The 14,977-nt window shown below is 43.5% G+C and overlaps 1 protein-coding gene and 1 long non-coding RNA gene across 3 annotated transcripts in view; one reads left to right on the plus strand and one right to left on the minus strand.

Moving 5' to 3' along the window:
• The window catches only part of LOC122700442, a 32,872-nt gene extending 19,494 nt beyond the window's left edge, over positions 1-13,378 (minus strand). Inside the window, exon 1 of the long non-coding RNA XR_006342774.1 lies at positions 12,233-13,378. This is a non-coding gene — a long non-coding RNA (uncharacterized LOC122700442). The remainder of the gene's footprint in view (positions 1-12,232) is intronic.
• SLC36A1 (solute carrier family 36 member 1) overlaps positions 12,612-14,977 on the plus strand; it is a 49,074-nt gene continuing 46,708 nt past the window's right edge. Inside the window, exon 1 of one of the 2 annotated variants that reach the window (XM_043913345.1) lies at positions 12,612-12,746. The gene's annotated coding sequence lies outside the window, so the exon portion shown is untranslated. The remainder of the gene's footprint in view (positions 12,747-14,977) is intronic. The other variant, XM_043913344.1, reaches the window with a different exon arrangement.

The raw sequence follows: 14,977 nt of genomic DNA on the forward strand, positions 1-14,977 counted from the left end.
CTTTGTAACACATTTTTTCCCCTCTAAACATACTCCGTTTATCACGAAGACACTAGTGATAAAATTTATCATCATTACTCCCTTTCTAATTATCAAAAGTCACAAGAGCCTGGCTCAGAGGCACATTATAGTGTGTTGATATAGCACCAGCACTTTTCCTAGTATCTGAGTTGCTGATTGTTGCCACAGTGAGGTCCTTGCTTTAAAGGCTGCTTTTCATTTCAACCGTGTTGCTAATTTACTAAATGGGATGCACTCCCCTTTGTTATCTGCATGTTACATCTTGATGTGTTTGGCTGTTTTTAATTTCTCATTTCTATAGCAATTTCTGATTTCCATTCCCAAACTAAGAATTTTTAAGTTAACTTTTCGGCACTTGTGCCACTGAATGAATTCTCAAATTATACTGTTATGGCTTATAGAATATTTTAAATTACACTAACAATAGATGCTTACACTATGGCTAATAAATAACTCAATCCACCCACAGAAGTTCCATGTGAACAAAGGCATTTTTCTCTGGCTTCTGACAAAACTGGGCAGACACTTCTGTGTCCCAGCCAAACTGCAGCACAGTTTACAGTTAACTCTTTTGAACATCAGTTGTGCTATTACGGGATACCCTGTGAAACTTTAAATTTTAGTGGGATTCTAAGTACCCTAAATTCTGCCTATGAAGTAGAACTTTTAACACTTTTATACCACACCAACTTAAATTCATGTAATCCAGATATATATACAGAGACTGTGTTGTGCACCCCAGGTGTTTTTTTCTCCTTAACCAAATATGCTAATTCTACTTGTGCTATTTGGTAACCTCGGCATGATGTGGGACCAAGGGCTTGGAAGCAAGAGTCAAGAAACACATGATGTGTGTGACTCTGGGAACTCTGCCCCTTACCTCTAGGCCTCCACTGAGACTGATAGGTTGGGCTCACTGACCCAATGGGGGCTTTCCAGCTCTGATAATCTAGAGTTAAAGGAGGCTCCCTGGAAGAATCCCTCATTCTCTTTATGTCTAGGGGTGTAAAAAAGAAGAAAAAGAAAACAAAGCGGAAAGAAAAGAAACAACCACAGGAAAAAAACAGAAGGAGCAGAAACATGTTGATAAAAGAGGAAAAAAGCAAAAAGATCCCTCGTTTCACAAAGTGTGAGTATGGACTTCATTTATTAACAACTAGGTTTCAACCCATGATACTTTTTAAGAACACCAGCTGTGGAGTCACGCAGAGCTTGCCTCCTGGCTTCAACACTTAGATTCTTGCGTGACTTTGGGCATAGTTTTTCTGTCTTCTTGCCTCAGTTTGACCTATTAAGTGGAATTAAAAATAATGATCTCATAAGATTTTAGGTGGGGAGTAAATCAGTTGTAAAGCACATGGCAAGCACCCAGTGCATCTGAGATCTTACTATCAATATCATCACTTTCATGGGGTCACTCTGAGACACTGGGGACAGGAATTCTTCTTCTTTTAAGGTGTCTATAAGTCGCTCTGCCCTTTCCCATCCTCATGAGGCTGAACAACTGCAATTCCTGACTGAAGAACCCAAAGAGGCAAAGAAGGCATATTATCTTCAAGCTAACCAAGTCTGAGGAGGACAGTGAGAAAAATCAGAATCACTTCATGTGTTGGTGGGCTGATCTACAGTGTGCCAAATGCTCTGACGCCTAGCAGACCCTTTTCTGGCTGATAGATGAGGAGGCAGAGGCTCAGGGAGGTTAAGCCCCAAGAGGTAATGTCACCTGCCCAGAGCTACAGAAGGTCGGGAGGCTGTATCTCAACAGTTTTGACATAATAGCCTGCTCAGGAGGCTGGGCTCCTGCATGTTCTCAGCCCTTCAATGACATTCTCCACTCTCCTGCTTCATTAACTTTGGATGCTGCTGAGTGGTGGGTGTGGTGAGATGATTAAGTATGTGGTCGCTGGAATTCTGGCTTAAGCCCTGATTAGCCATGTGAACATGAGTGAGTGTTTTAATCTTTCTAAAGTCTACTTTTGGACTTGTGGACACAGTGGAGGAAGGAAAGAGTGGAGTGAACAGAGTAAGTAGCACTGACATATATACACTACCATGGGTGAAGTAGATAGCTGATGAGGAGCTGCTATATAACATAGGGAGCCCAGCCTGGTGCCCTGTGATGATTTAGAGGGGTTGGATGCAGGGAGGGGAGGGAGGCTCAAGAGAGAAGTGATATATGTATAATTGTGGCTGATCTGTGCTGTCATACGGCAGAAACCAATACAACATTGTAAAACAATTTTCCTCCATTTAAAAAATAAATAGTCTACTTTTCCTCATCAGTAAAATGGGGATGATGCCTTATGTCTAGAATGAGAAGTTGAGATAGGGTTTCTTGAGCAAGTGATTTACTGAAGGAGTGTTCTCAGGAGAGGAGAAGGCAATGGTAACCCACTCCAGTATTTTTGCCTGGAGAATCCCATGGACGGCAGAACCTGGTGGGCTGCTGTCTATGGGGTCGCACAGAGTCGGACACGACTGAAGCGACTTAGCAGCAGCAGCAGCATTCTCAGGAAAAGGGATGAGAGGGAAGCAGAAGTGAAGAAAAAGGGCAAGGCTAAGGGAGGAGGCAGTCACAGCTGGAGACTCGCTTCAGCCAGATCCCACCGGGACTGCTGGAGCACAACTTTCATCACTGAGCTGGTCCCATCTAAAGGTCAGGGGACTGACCTTTGGATCCCATCTCCCTTAAGTAATTGACTATGAATGGCACTTTCCCCATCTGTCACAGAGTGCAAAGGTAATGGACTGGGGACTCAAGGAGTCCTGAAAGGAGAGATGGAGAGAAAGGGGAAACCGAGCAGGACTCATAAGACACACACAATCTCACCATTCTCCTTATTTTTTCCTGTAGGGATATAACTTGAATTTGCTTCAAAATAATTTAGGGTACAGGGGCATTGGGTGTGGTGGTGTTTAGTTGGGATACAGATAAATAATATTGGCCAAGAACTCTCTCCAAACAGAGTTGGGTTCACTCCCAGAACCCAATCAAATCTGCTCTTTTGAGCACCATCAATGGTTATTCTTTTGGGGGAGGGGGCTGATCTGGGTCTTTTTTGCTTTGCATTGGCTTTCTCTAGTTGCGGTGAGTGGGGATTACTCTTTGCTGGGGTGCACAGGTTCTAGGTACACGGGCTTCAGTAGTTGCAGGTCACAGACTTAGAGCGCTGGCTCAGTAGTTGTAGTGCACAGGCTTAGTTGCCCCACAGCATGTGGGATCCTCCTGAACCAGGGATAGAATCCATGTCCCCTACAGTGGCAGTGGGACTCTCAACCACTAGAGAAGTCCCCATCAATGGTTATTCTCGACTAGATACAATGGTCTGTTTTCAGTCCTCTTTCTACATGACCACGAAGTAGCATTTGACATAGGCAGTCCCTCCCCTCCTAGAACAACTTTCTTCAGCTGGCTTCCAGGACACCACCACTCCTGGTTTTCCTCCTAGCTCAATGACCATGCCTTAGTGGTCACTTGTGCTCACTCATAATCATCTTTCTGTCCTCCCCATACTTGATTTTTGGGTTTTCTCTCATCTTTATTTGCACTCACTTCCTTGATGATCTCATCTAGTCTCTCTGCTTAACTACCATTAATTTGCTGACAATGGTGACATTTTTATCTCTAGGCTGGATCTCTCTCCTCTCCACAATCATTCCAATGCCTACCTTTTCCCTTGGATGGCTAATAGGGGCTTCACACATAATAATCTCCAATTCCTCCCCACTCAAACCTATTCCTGCCATTGTCTTTCTGATCTAGTTAAAAGCAATTCTCTTTTCTGTTGCTAAGACCAAAATATTTGTCTCCCCTGTCTCATATTCCACTTCCAGCCCATCAACATATCCAACCTATTATAGAAATGTTTTCAGAAACTGACCACATTCACCGCTGTCACTCTAGTAAAGTCATCACAATCTTATTCTGACTTACTGCAAACTGCCTCCCAACAGATCTCGCTGTTTTGTGTCTTTGCCAATATCAACCCAACAGACAAAGCATCCTTTTAAAACCCAAGTCAGATCATGGCACTCCTCTGCTGAAACTCCTCAAATCTCTTCCCATCTCATTCACACACACACGAAAAAATCCCTTAAAGTGGCTCACAGAGCACTGTACAATTTCCACCCTCGGTGTTGCTCTGACTTAATTTACTTCTCTACTAACTCTCTCTGCTCCAGCCACAGTGACCTCCTTGTCATTCTTCAAACAGGTAAGGAACATTCCCACCCCAGGGCCATATACTATTCCCTCTGCCCAGAATGCTCTCCCTAAAAGTCCACATGGCCTGTTTCTTCACCTACTTAAGGTCTTTGTTTACATTTTGCCTTCTCAGTGAGACCTTTCTTGACTATTTTAAAAGGTTGTAGGGACTTCGTGGTCCAGTAGTTAAGCTTCCACTGCAGAAGGCACAGGTTCGATCTCTGGTAGGGAAACTTAGGAAGATCCCATATGCTTCGAGGCACAGCCAAAAATAAACAAATAAAAATAAAGAGGTTGCAATCCCTTCCCTCTGCCTCTAGACTCCCTCTTCCACTTTCCACAGCAGATATATCTGCTGACTTGATATGTATCTTACTTAGCTCTATGTGTGCATGTGCTCAGTTATGTCCAAATCTTTTGTGGCCCCAATGGACTATAGTCCACCAGGCTCCTCCATCCATGGGATTTCCCTGGCAAGAATACTGGAGTGGCTTGCCATTTCTTTCTCCAGGGGATCTTCCCAACCCAGAGACCGAATCCTGAGACTGCACTGAAGGCATATTCTTTACTGCTGAGCCACCGGTAAAGTCCACTCTATAAATATTTACTGATAAGAAAATGAACATATTTTCTCATCCTTACTTTTTTACTATTTGATTTGATTCTTAATTTCTCTAACTGTATTTAAATTTCCAAATTTTTACTTAATTAAAAATTTTAAAATATAAAATTTATAGTTTTTCTGAGTATTCTTTTTTAATATTTGTTTATTTGTTTTTGGTTGTCCTGGGTCTTAATTACTGTGTGCAGGCTTTCTCTCACTATGGTAAAATGGGGCTACTCTCCAGTTTCAGTGTTCAGTCTTCTCATTGGGGTGGCTTCTCTTCTATGGAGCACAGGCTCTAGGATTTGCAGGCATCAGTAGTTGTGGTGAATGGGCTTAGCTGCCCCACGACATGTGGAATCTTCCCAGATCAGGAAGATTCTTTCCTCAGCACTGGCACATGGTTTTTAACCACTGGACCACCAAGAAAGTCCAGAATATTATTTTTTAAAGGTTTTTTCTTTTTACTTTTAAAAAATTTATTTATTTTAATTGGAGGCTAATTACTTTACAATATTGTGGTGGTTTTTGCCATACATTCACATGAGTCAGCCATAGGTGTACATGTGTTCCCCATCCTGAACCTCCCTCCCACCTCCCTCCCCATCCCATCTCTCAGGGTCATTCCAGTACACCAGTCCTGAGCACCTTGTCTCATGCATCGAACCTAGACTGGCGATCTATTTCACATATAATAATATACATGTTTTGATGCTATTCTCTCAAATCATTCCACCCTCACCTTCTCCCACAGAGTCCAAAAGTCTGTTCTTTACATCTATGTCTCTTTTGCTCTCTCGCATACAGGGTCATCGTTACCATTTTTCTAAATTCCATATATATGTGTTAATATACTGTATTGGTGTTTTTCTTTCTGACTTACTTCGCTCTGTATAATAGGCTCCAGTTTCATCCATCTCATTAGAACTGATACAAATGCATTCTTTTTAATAGCTGAGAAGTACTCCATTGTGTATATGTACCACAGCTTTCTTTTTTTTTTAATTTTTTTTATTAGTTGGAGGCTAATTACTTCACAACATTTCAGTGGGTTTTGTCATACATTGATATGAATCAGCCATAGATTTACACGTATTCCCCATCCCGATCCCCCCTCCCACCTCCCTCTCCACCCGATCCCTCTGGGTCTTCCCAGTGCACCAGGCCCGAGCACTTGTCTCATGCATCCAACCTGGGCTGGTGATCTGTTTCACCATAGATAATATACATGCTGTTCTTTCGAAACATCCCACCCTCACCCTCTCCCACAGAGTTCAAAAGTCTGTTCTGTACTTCTGTGTCTCTTTTTCTGTTTTGCATATAGGGTTATCGTTACCATCTTTCTAAATTCCATATATATGTGTTAGTATGCTGTAATGGTCTTTATCTTTCTGGCTTACTTCACTCTGTATAATGGGCTCCAGTTTCATCCATCTCAGTAGAACTGATTCAAATGAATTCTTTTTAATGGCTGAGTAATATTCCATGGTGTATATATACCACAGCTTCCTTATCCATTCATCTGCTGATGGGCATCTAGGTTGCTTCCATGTCCTGGCTATTATAAACAGTGCTGCGATGAACATTGGGGTGCATGTGTCTCTTCCAGATCTGGTTTCCTCAGTGTGTATGCCCAGAAGTGGTATTGCTGGGTCATATGGCAGTTCTATTTCCAGTTTTTTAAGAAATCTCCACACTGTTCTCCATAGTGGCTATACCAGTTTGCATTCCCACCAACAGTGTAAGAGGGTTCCCTTTTCTCCACACCCTCTCCAGCATTTATTGCTTGTAGACTTTTGGATAGCAGCCATCCTGACTGGAGTACCACAGCTTTCTTATCCATTCATCTGCTGATGGACATCTAGGTTGCCTCCATGTCCTGGCTGTTTTCAACAGAAGCACATTGTTTTTAATTTCATGATTGCAGCATCTCCTCTGAGGATTTTTTAGGGTAGCGTTTCTCTGACTTGAGGGAGCATGAGAATCACCTGCAGGGCTGATTGAAACATAGATTGCTGGGTCCCACACCTGGAGTATGTTATATAGTAAATGTGGAGTGGGACCCCAGATTTACATTTCCATTTAGTTCCCAGGTGATGCTGATACTGCTGGTTCAGGGACCACAGTTTGTGCTTTTATGTTTTGCACAGTTTCTTCGAAGGTTCTTTCATGTATTGGTGAATTTGAGTATGCTTCTTAGAGGATTTTCTCAGGTACCTGATAATCTCTTTAAAATTTTAAAATTAACCTTTTAAATACAAAAAGTTAACATATTTTAATTGTCTAGGTAATGGCTTTTGACAAATGTATAAGACTGCAGCCATCATCCCAATCAAGCTGTAGAATTTTAGCACGGTGCCAGAAAGCTCTTGTGTCCCTTTGCTGTCAGTCCCCACCCCACAAATCCCAACCAACCACTCATTAGCTTTCTGCCACTAGGTTAGTTTTTGCTTATTCTACTTATTTATATAAATGAATCACGTAGCATGTAGTCTTTTGTGCCTGACTTCTTTCACTTGGCATAATGAGATTCACCACATTTTTGCATATATCGGTAGTTCCTTTCTGCTATTTATGCTACAATTTGCTTAACAATTCATCTATTGATAAATATTTGAGTTGATACTAATTTAGTTTTATTAAGCTGTTTCTGTGAACATGTGAGTACAAGTTCTTTGTGTGGGTCACAGCCAGGACTAGAGTGAGGCAAGCCAGAAAACCTAGGTCACAAAATTTAAGGAGGCCCTCACTCTTACGTACATTTAAGTGCCAACTCTGCACTTGCATCACCCTGGAAGTGAGTCCCTCCTTAAATTTTCCATCCAAAGCACCAGGCCCTGGTCCCAGAATGGATATTTCTATTTTTCTTGGGTAAATATCTAAGAGTGAAACTGCTCCATCATGGGATAGGTATGTGTTTAACTTAATTTAAAAAAAAACCTGCAAAAGAGTTTCCCAAAGTGGTTGCACTATTGTACACTCCCACCAACAATGGATGAGAGTTCCAGTTGCTCCACATCCTCATCAACGCATGTATTTCCTGCCTTTTCTTCTCTGTTGCTGCAGATGGACTGCTGCAAATCTGGCTCATCTGTGCAATTCTTTCTGTTGTCCTCATCTTCTTTGCCTTCCCCATCCAAACAAGGTTTAGGAGAGTTTTTGTTGTTAGTTTTGCTAAACTGTCCATGCACATTGTTTCAGACAAAAGGGATATAGTTATGCAACTCTGAGTGAGCTTTTTGCTTTCAGAAAGTTTTTACTGATGCTTTCCTAAGATCTACCCCCACCCCCAACCCCCATCAGTCCCTTCACTCCTGAGTTTCTTTTCCTTTCTCCTGCACAGTTTCTGTCTAGTCTCAGGTACTTTCCATGCCCTTACATGTATTTTGGTATTTGTGGATTCTGTTTCTCTTCTGGTTTTGTTGAAAAAGAATTTGCGAAGTTTTTTTCCTTTTTGCTTTTAAAATAGTTTCTTTTTTTTTTTTTTAAATAGTTTCTAAGAGTCAAAACAGTTATTTACAAATCCATTTTGCATTGGAAATCTTTATTTTTTGAGTAAACAGTGGGAGCAGAGGTAGAGATTTGTATAGATTGGGGAAAAGTTACCTGGCAAAGATAAGGGTTATCTGGCAAAGATATAGAGATATGCTGTTGTGTGCTAGTTTCTTTCTTTCATTTTATTTTTGGTTGCACTCAGTCTTCTTTGTGGCACACGGGCTCTTCCTTGCTAATCACGGGCTTTCTCTATTTGCACTGAGAGAGGGCTACTCTCTAGTTGTGGTGCATGGGTTTTTCATTGTAATGGCTTCTCTTGTTGCAGAGCAGGGGCTTTAGGAAGCACAGGCTCAGTAGTTGTGACTCATGGGCTTAGCCGCCCGAAGCATGTGGGATCTTAGTCCCTAGTCCAGGGATCAAACCCATATCCCTTGCATTGGCAGATGGATTCTTATCCACTGGACACCACGGAAGTCTCTAATTTCTAATTAGGGCTTCATAATGATAAGGTTGGGCTTCCCAGATGGCGCTAGTGGTAAAGAACCCGGCTGCCAATGCAGGAGACATAAGTGATGTGGGTTCAATCCTTGGGTCCAGAAGACCCTCTGGAGAAGGAAATGGCACCCCATTCCAGAATTCTTGCTGGAGAATTCCATTGACAGAGAAGCCTGGTGGGCTACAGTCCACGGGGTCGCAAAGAATCAGACACGACTGAAGCCACTTAGCATGCATGCAATGATAAGGCTGGGCTTCTCTAGTGGCTGTTTTTAAAGAAGGTGCTTGGAATGCACAGGCAGGAGACCCAGGTTCGATCCCTGATTTGGGACGATCCCTTGGTGAAGGAAAGGGCAACATGCTCCAGTATTCTTGCCTAGGTAATCCTATGGACAGAGGAGACTGGCAGGCTACAGTCCATGGGGTCACAAAAGTTGGACAGACTCAGTGACCAAACTACCACCAATGATAAGGCTGATAGAGTCCTAACAGTATCTGAAAATTGTGCAGCCTTTTATCAAGAGTCTCTCTAATAAGGGTGTAGTAGTCATCATGGGAGGAAGAATCTTATCTACAGTCAAGGCCTCCTAGGTGCAGATGGGGAAGGCAAATTTCCACTTGCATCAGTAATTCCAATAAGTTCTGTCTTTCTGGGTAAAATACTAGAAGGAATCATAGAATAAATGAAGTCTGAGGCCCAGAGGTGACCTAAAAGAGGCATTCTGGACTTGGGCTCAGCAGCATTTCAAGCATAGCTCCTGGCACTGAATAGTCAATGAACTGGGGAGTTCTACCAGGGATGGGATGAACTCATTCATCCTCTTATTTTGACTGAGCATAAATCTACATTCATTTCTTTTTCCCTGGTGAAATGAACCAACCAGAGTAGATTTTTAAAAACATACAAATAGTTTATAGAACACATAGAGATTTTGAACATATATATGTAAAGTAGTATATGTTTATGAAATAATTTAAACAGTGCAAACAGTGAAGAGTAAAAACTTAAGCAAAACAGTAAGTACTAGTATTCATGATTCTAAATTTTAACACCACGATCTGTATATGCCTATACATAGATATTTCTATAAATACATAGCATAGTGTTTAGAAAACAACAGTAACATGATGGTAACTGTAAATCTTTGGAGAGGAGAGCGAATTTGGGAAAAGAGGAATTTTCAGTTTACAGAGTCATATATTGTCTAACATTTTTAATAAGAACATGTTACTGTATTACATGTTTTTGCTGACTGTATAGAGCTTCTCCATCTTCAACTGCAAAGAATATAATTAATCTGATTTCAGTATTGACCATCTGGTCCTCTCTTGTGTAGTTAGAAGAGGTGTTTGCTAGGACCAGTGCATTGTCTAGGCAAAACTGTCAGCCTTTGCCCTGCTTCATTTTGTATTCGAAGTCCAAACTTGCCTGTTACTCTAGGTATCTCTTGACTTCCTACTTTTGCATCCAGTCCCCTATGATGGGGCTTCCCTGGTGGCTCAGATGGTAAAGAATCTGCAATGTAGGAGACCCAGGTTCGATCCCTGGGTCAAGAAGATCCTATGGAGAAGGAAAGAGCAACCCACTCCAGTATTCTTGCCTGGAAAATCCCTTGGACAGGGGAGCCTGGTGGGCTACAGTCCATAGGGTCGCAGAGTTGGACAAAGCTAAGTGACTAACACTTTCTCTTTCTTTATAATGAAAAGGACCTCTTTTTTGGTGTTAGTTCTAGAAGGTCCTGTAGGTCTTCAAAGAATCATTCAACTTCAGCTTCTTCTACATCAGTGGTTGGATTACTATGATGCTGAATGGTTTGCCTTGGAAAGGAGCCAAGATCATTCTGTCCTTTTTGAGACTGAACCCAACTACTGCACTTTGGACTCTTTTGTTGACTATGAGGGTTATTCCATTTCTTTTAGGGAACTCTTGTTCACAGTAGTAGATATAATGGTCATCTGAATTAAATTTGCCCATTCCCATCCATTTTAGTTCACTGATTCCTAAAATGTCAATGTTCACTCTTGCCATCTCCTGTTTGACCACTTCTAATTTACCTTGATTCACGGACCTAATATTCCAGGTTCCTATGCAATATTGTTCTTTACAGCCTCAGACTTTACTTCCATCACCAGTCACATCCACAACTGGGTGTTTTTTTCTCTTTGGCTCTGTCTCTTCATTGTTTCTGGGGTTTCTCCATTGATTTTCCACTCTTCTCCAGCAGCATACTGGGCATCTACCGACCGGGGGAGTTCATCTCCCGGGGTCCTAACTTTTTGCCTTTTCCTTGTGTTCATGGGGCTCTTGAGGCAAGAATACTGAAGTGGTTTGCCATTCCCTCTTCCAGTGGCCCAGACTAGCATGGACATGCCCTCAGCCACTCCACACAACTGTACGACATGCCCAGAGCCCTGGTTGTCCCACTGTTCATCGTTGTTGAGCCTGTAAACCTTCACTGGCCACCAGGTGTTGGTCAACGTGCTGCCAGGGTCGGGGCAAAGGCCTTGCTGGAATCCACGGGAAAGGGGTCTTGGGAAGCCTAGAGCTGAGGCTGGAGGCAGCCAAGAGCGGAGGGCTTCCTGGCCCAGCTGCTGCCGCTGGCCACCATGGGGCCCTTTTGCTGTCTGCATGGCCCGCTGCCGGCCAGGCTCTGGTCCCCGTCTTTTCTCTCCTCTGGCTCCTCGGCTTTATTGTCCAGGCCCAGGAAGTGCGGCCACTGTGAAAGGGGTGTGCAATGCTTCCCAGCCTTTCACGGTGCTGCCACAGGAACTTGGGGGCTCCCGCCCTCTGCCATGGTCTCTGCAAAGCTGCTTCCCTGCCCTAAGTCCCCTCCTCAGGCCCCGCCACTCTACTTATAATTTTTACTGAATATTTTAACAGCTTTATTGCAGTATAATTTACATACAATAAACTGCACAAATTTAAAGTGCAGTTGATAACTTTCAACATGTATATTCACCAGTGACACTATTACCACAGTCAAGATAATGGACGGTATATATTACCTGGAAAGTTTCCTTATGTCCCTTTATAATCACTTCCTTCTCTCCTGACCTCAACAACCATTTCCAGGCAACCACTGATGTGTTTTCTGTCAGTGTAGATTATTTTAAAATTTCTAGATTATATAAACACAATGTTTTTTTTTCTGACTTCTTTCAGTATAATTAAGATTTATTCATTTTGTAGCTGTATTAATAGTTTGTGGGTTTGTTTCTCTGAGTAAATCTTTTTAAAGTTAAATCTTTAACTTTTTAAGTTTAAAGTAAAAATTTTAAAATCTTTAAATTTTTAAAGAAATTTTTTAAAGTAAAAGAGAAGCGTAGATAAGACATACACCTCAAACATACTGAAAAGTTGTCATTCAAAAATGTTAAATTTTTAAAATATATTAAAAAAGAATTGGCCTTACCTCAAGAGTCCCACTTCCGGTCGCCACCACATGTTTGGTAGAAGTTTAAAAATATGACTAAAGTTTTGAAAAGATGTATTATTTCTCATTCATAAAAGCAACATATGCTCATTGAAACGTCTTAAAGAAAGTCCGGCGGAAAACGGAGCCACCTTCCCACAAACCCACAGCTCAGGTGACTGTGCTCTGCGACGGCGGGCTCGCGCCTGGTGCTCAGATGTTCGACGCCCGGCTGAGTCCCAACTCCCAGAGTACCGTCGTTCCCGCAGTTTCAGTTCCCAGTCGCCAGGTGGTGCTGCGAAGCCGAGCCCACGAGAGGGGAGGCGTAGCCGCCCGCGGGAGCACGTGACCCGGGCCTAGGGTTTGAGCGCCTGGGTCACGTGACGGGCCCGGAAGCGGCTGCTTGGGCAGTGGAGGGTGGGGATGGCTAGGGCTTCGAGCTGAGGCAGAAACTGGTGGACTGGTGGGCTGCTGCACCGACGTGGGAGCCAGAGCTGGAGTCGGAACTCAAGCGGTAAGTCCGCGCGCTGATGGGCTGGGGCTGGCGGCGGGTGGTCGCCTTCTGCTGGACCCAAGTCGCCTTCCTCTGGGTTTAGCAGATGCTCCGGGTCTGGCACCGACCGGCCTGGGCTGCGAGTCCTAGTCTCCTCGACTCCCCGGTGGCAGCTGCGGTGCGTTGTGGGCACCCCTCCCGGATGAGGGGTGTTCTTCGTGCTGTCTCCTTTGACCTCCCCATCCTGTTTGACAGGTGTGGGAACAGGTCCCGAGATGGGAAGGATCACCTAGGGCTTCTGCTGCGCTCTCTACAGTGGTCCAGACATCGCGGGGAGGTGACCCGGCAGTTGCGGGAGCCCTGCTGGGAGATTGCTGATAGCCGGTCTTTGGGTCATAGAATGCCGGAACTACCAGGACTCTGGGAAATTATTTTTTTGCAATCACTTTCTAGAGCTGTTGAGGAAATCGAGGTCCAAGAAGAGGCAGGGGTTGCCTAAGGTCATCCAGTGAGTTAGTCGCAGCCCTGCGACTAGAATCCAAGTCTCCCTGAACTCCAGCGGCTTTTTGCTTTTCACCACACTGCCTCCTGCAGAAAATTTGACAGGTGAAAAAAAACACCACCTAACACCTTTTTCCTTCGTTCGTTCTTCTCCCCCTTTCAGCTTTGCATTCTCGATTGCCGCTGGATCAGCTTGGCTCTGGGTGTGGTTCCCTCATTCACTGTTACCCGATTTTTCTGCAAACTCATCATTCAGTAGGTTTTGTTTTTAACCGTCCTGCAATTTTGTGTAAGTCATCCCAAAATGTGAAATAAGAAGCAGAGTATGCTCTTGGGAGGGTAGGCGGCTCCCAGCTGAGGTTGTGCCAGTTAAACGCTGGCATTTAACTTGAAGAATGTCAAGACCTTTGCTTTGTTTTTAATGTAGCTTGTCAGATTTGGGGAATGCTGGTTATTCCGATGAATGTTTTGCAGTTATTTGAGGCTTGCTGAAAGAAGATAGTTTGGTGTAATGGAAAGAACCGAGATTGGGGAATTAGGAGATTTTGTTCTAGTTCTGACACTTGCTTTGCAACCTGAGATGACTCCCATCCTTGCTTGGGTTTAGGTTTCCCAGCCTGTACAGTGATGGGGTGGAATCCCTACGGTCTCCTTCTGCTCTGACATTCTCCATATCTCAGTCTGTTTTCTAACCGGAGAGATCCTACCTCCCCCCTCCGTTTGTTTCTTAATACAGTTGTCCAGGAAGCAATTTCCCTACTTGTTTGTAGTTGCCATGAAATCCACCTCCTTTTTCTTCCTGTTTATATTATATCTAAGCTAAATGCTGACAGCTGAAAATGATTTTGACTTTTATTATTTTAAGTATGATCAAGGGCCTCTTTGATTCTTGTTGAGAGCCTATTTTACAGTAATTAACATGATTGTATGTTTAGAATGTGGTTTTTTAAAAGGTGTTCTTGAAGTCAAGAGGACACCAAAGGCTTGATCATTTGCTCTGAGTTTGAGACTGGGGTGGAGGCCTTATGCAACAGAGCCTGCTCTGATGATGATATTAAGTCCCTCTCCCTTTGTTTTCTGATTGTGCCATTTATAATTGTCTGCTCTTGAGTCCTTGTTTTCCCTTTGAAGCATGTATCTGTTCTTTTGGCCTCATCCCTGTGGCAGCTTGAAGTGCTCAGAACTTTATCTATTTTAAAGGCAGTATAAGGAGGCGGATTCCATTTCTTTTGTAGTGTTCCGGAGATGACAACTAAGACCAGTGGATGGAAATACCATAAGAGAAGTGGTTTTGGGGTGAGAATGCTGCTGCTAAGTCGCTTCAGTCGTGTCCAACCCTGTGCGACCCCGTAGACGGCAACACACCAGGCTCCTCTGTCCCTGGGATCCTCCAGGCAAGAACACTGGAGTGGATTGCCATTTCCTTCTCCAATACATGCATGCATGCTAAGTCGCTTCAGTCGTGTCCGACTCTGCGACCCCCACGGACAGCAGCCCACCAGGCTCCTCCTCTGTCCACGGGATTCTCCAGGCAAGAATATTGGAGTGGGTTGCCATTTCTCTCCCCGTTCGGTGAGAATAAGAACTTTTAAAAGAAGTGGTGCTCTAGCATGTTGCAACACAGAGTATGACAGTCCCTATCGCTAGAGGTCATTGTCACTGGGCAATTACTTTTGGGAATGTGGTAGGCAGAGGATCAGACAAGAATTTTCTAGGACTGGACTTGTTAGCAGGTGGGATGTGAGGTAGAG

The sequence above is a fragment of the Cervus elaphus genome, chromosome 9 (genome assembly GCF_910594005.1).
Source record: "Cervus elaphus chromosome 9, mCerEla1.1, whole genome shotgun sequence".
Classification (NCBI taxonomy): domain Eukaryota; kingdom Metazoa; phylum Chordata; class Mammalia; order Artiodactyla; family Cervidae; genus Cervus; species Cervus elaphus.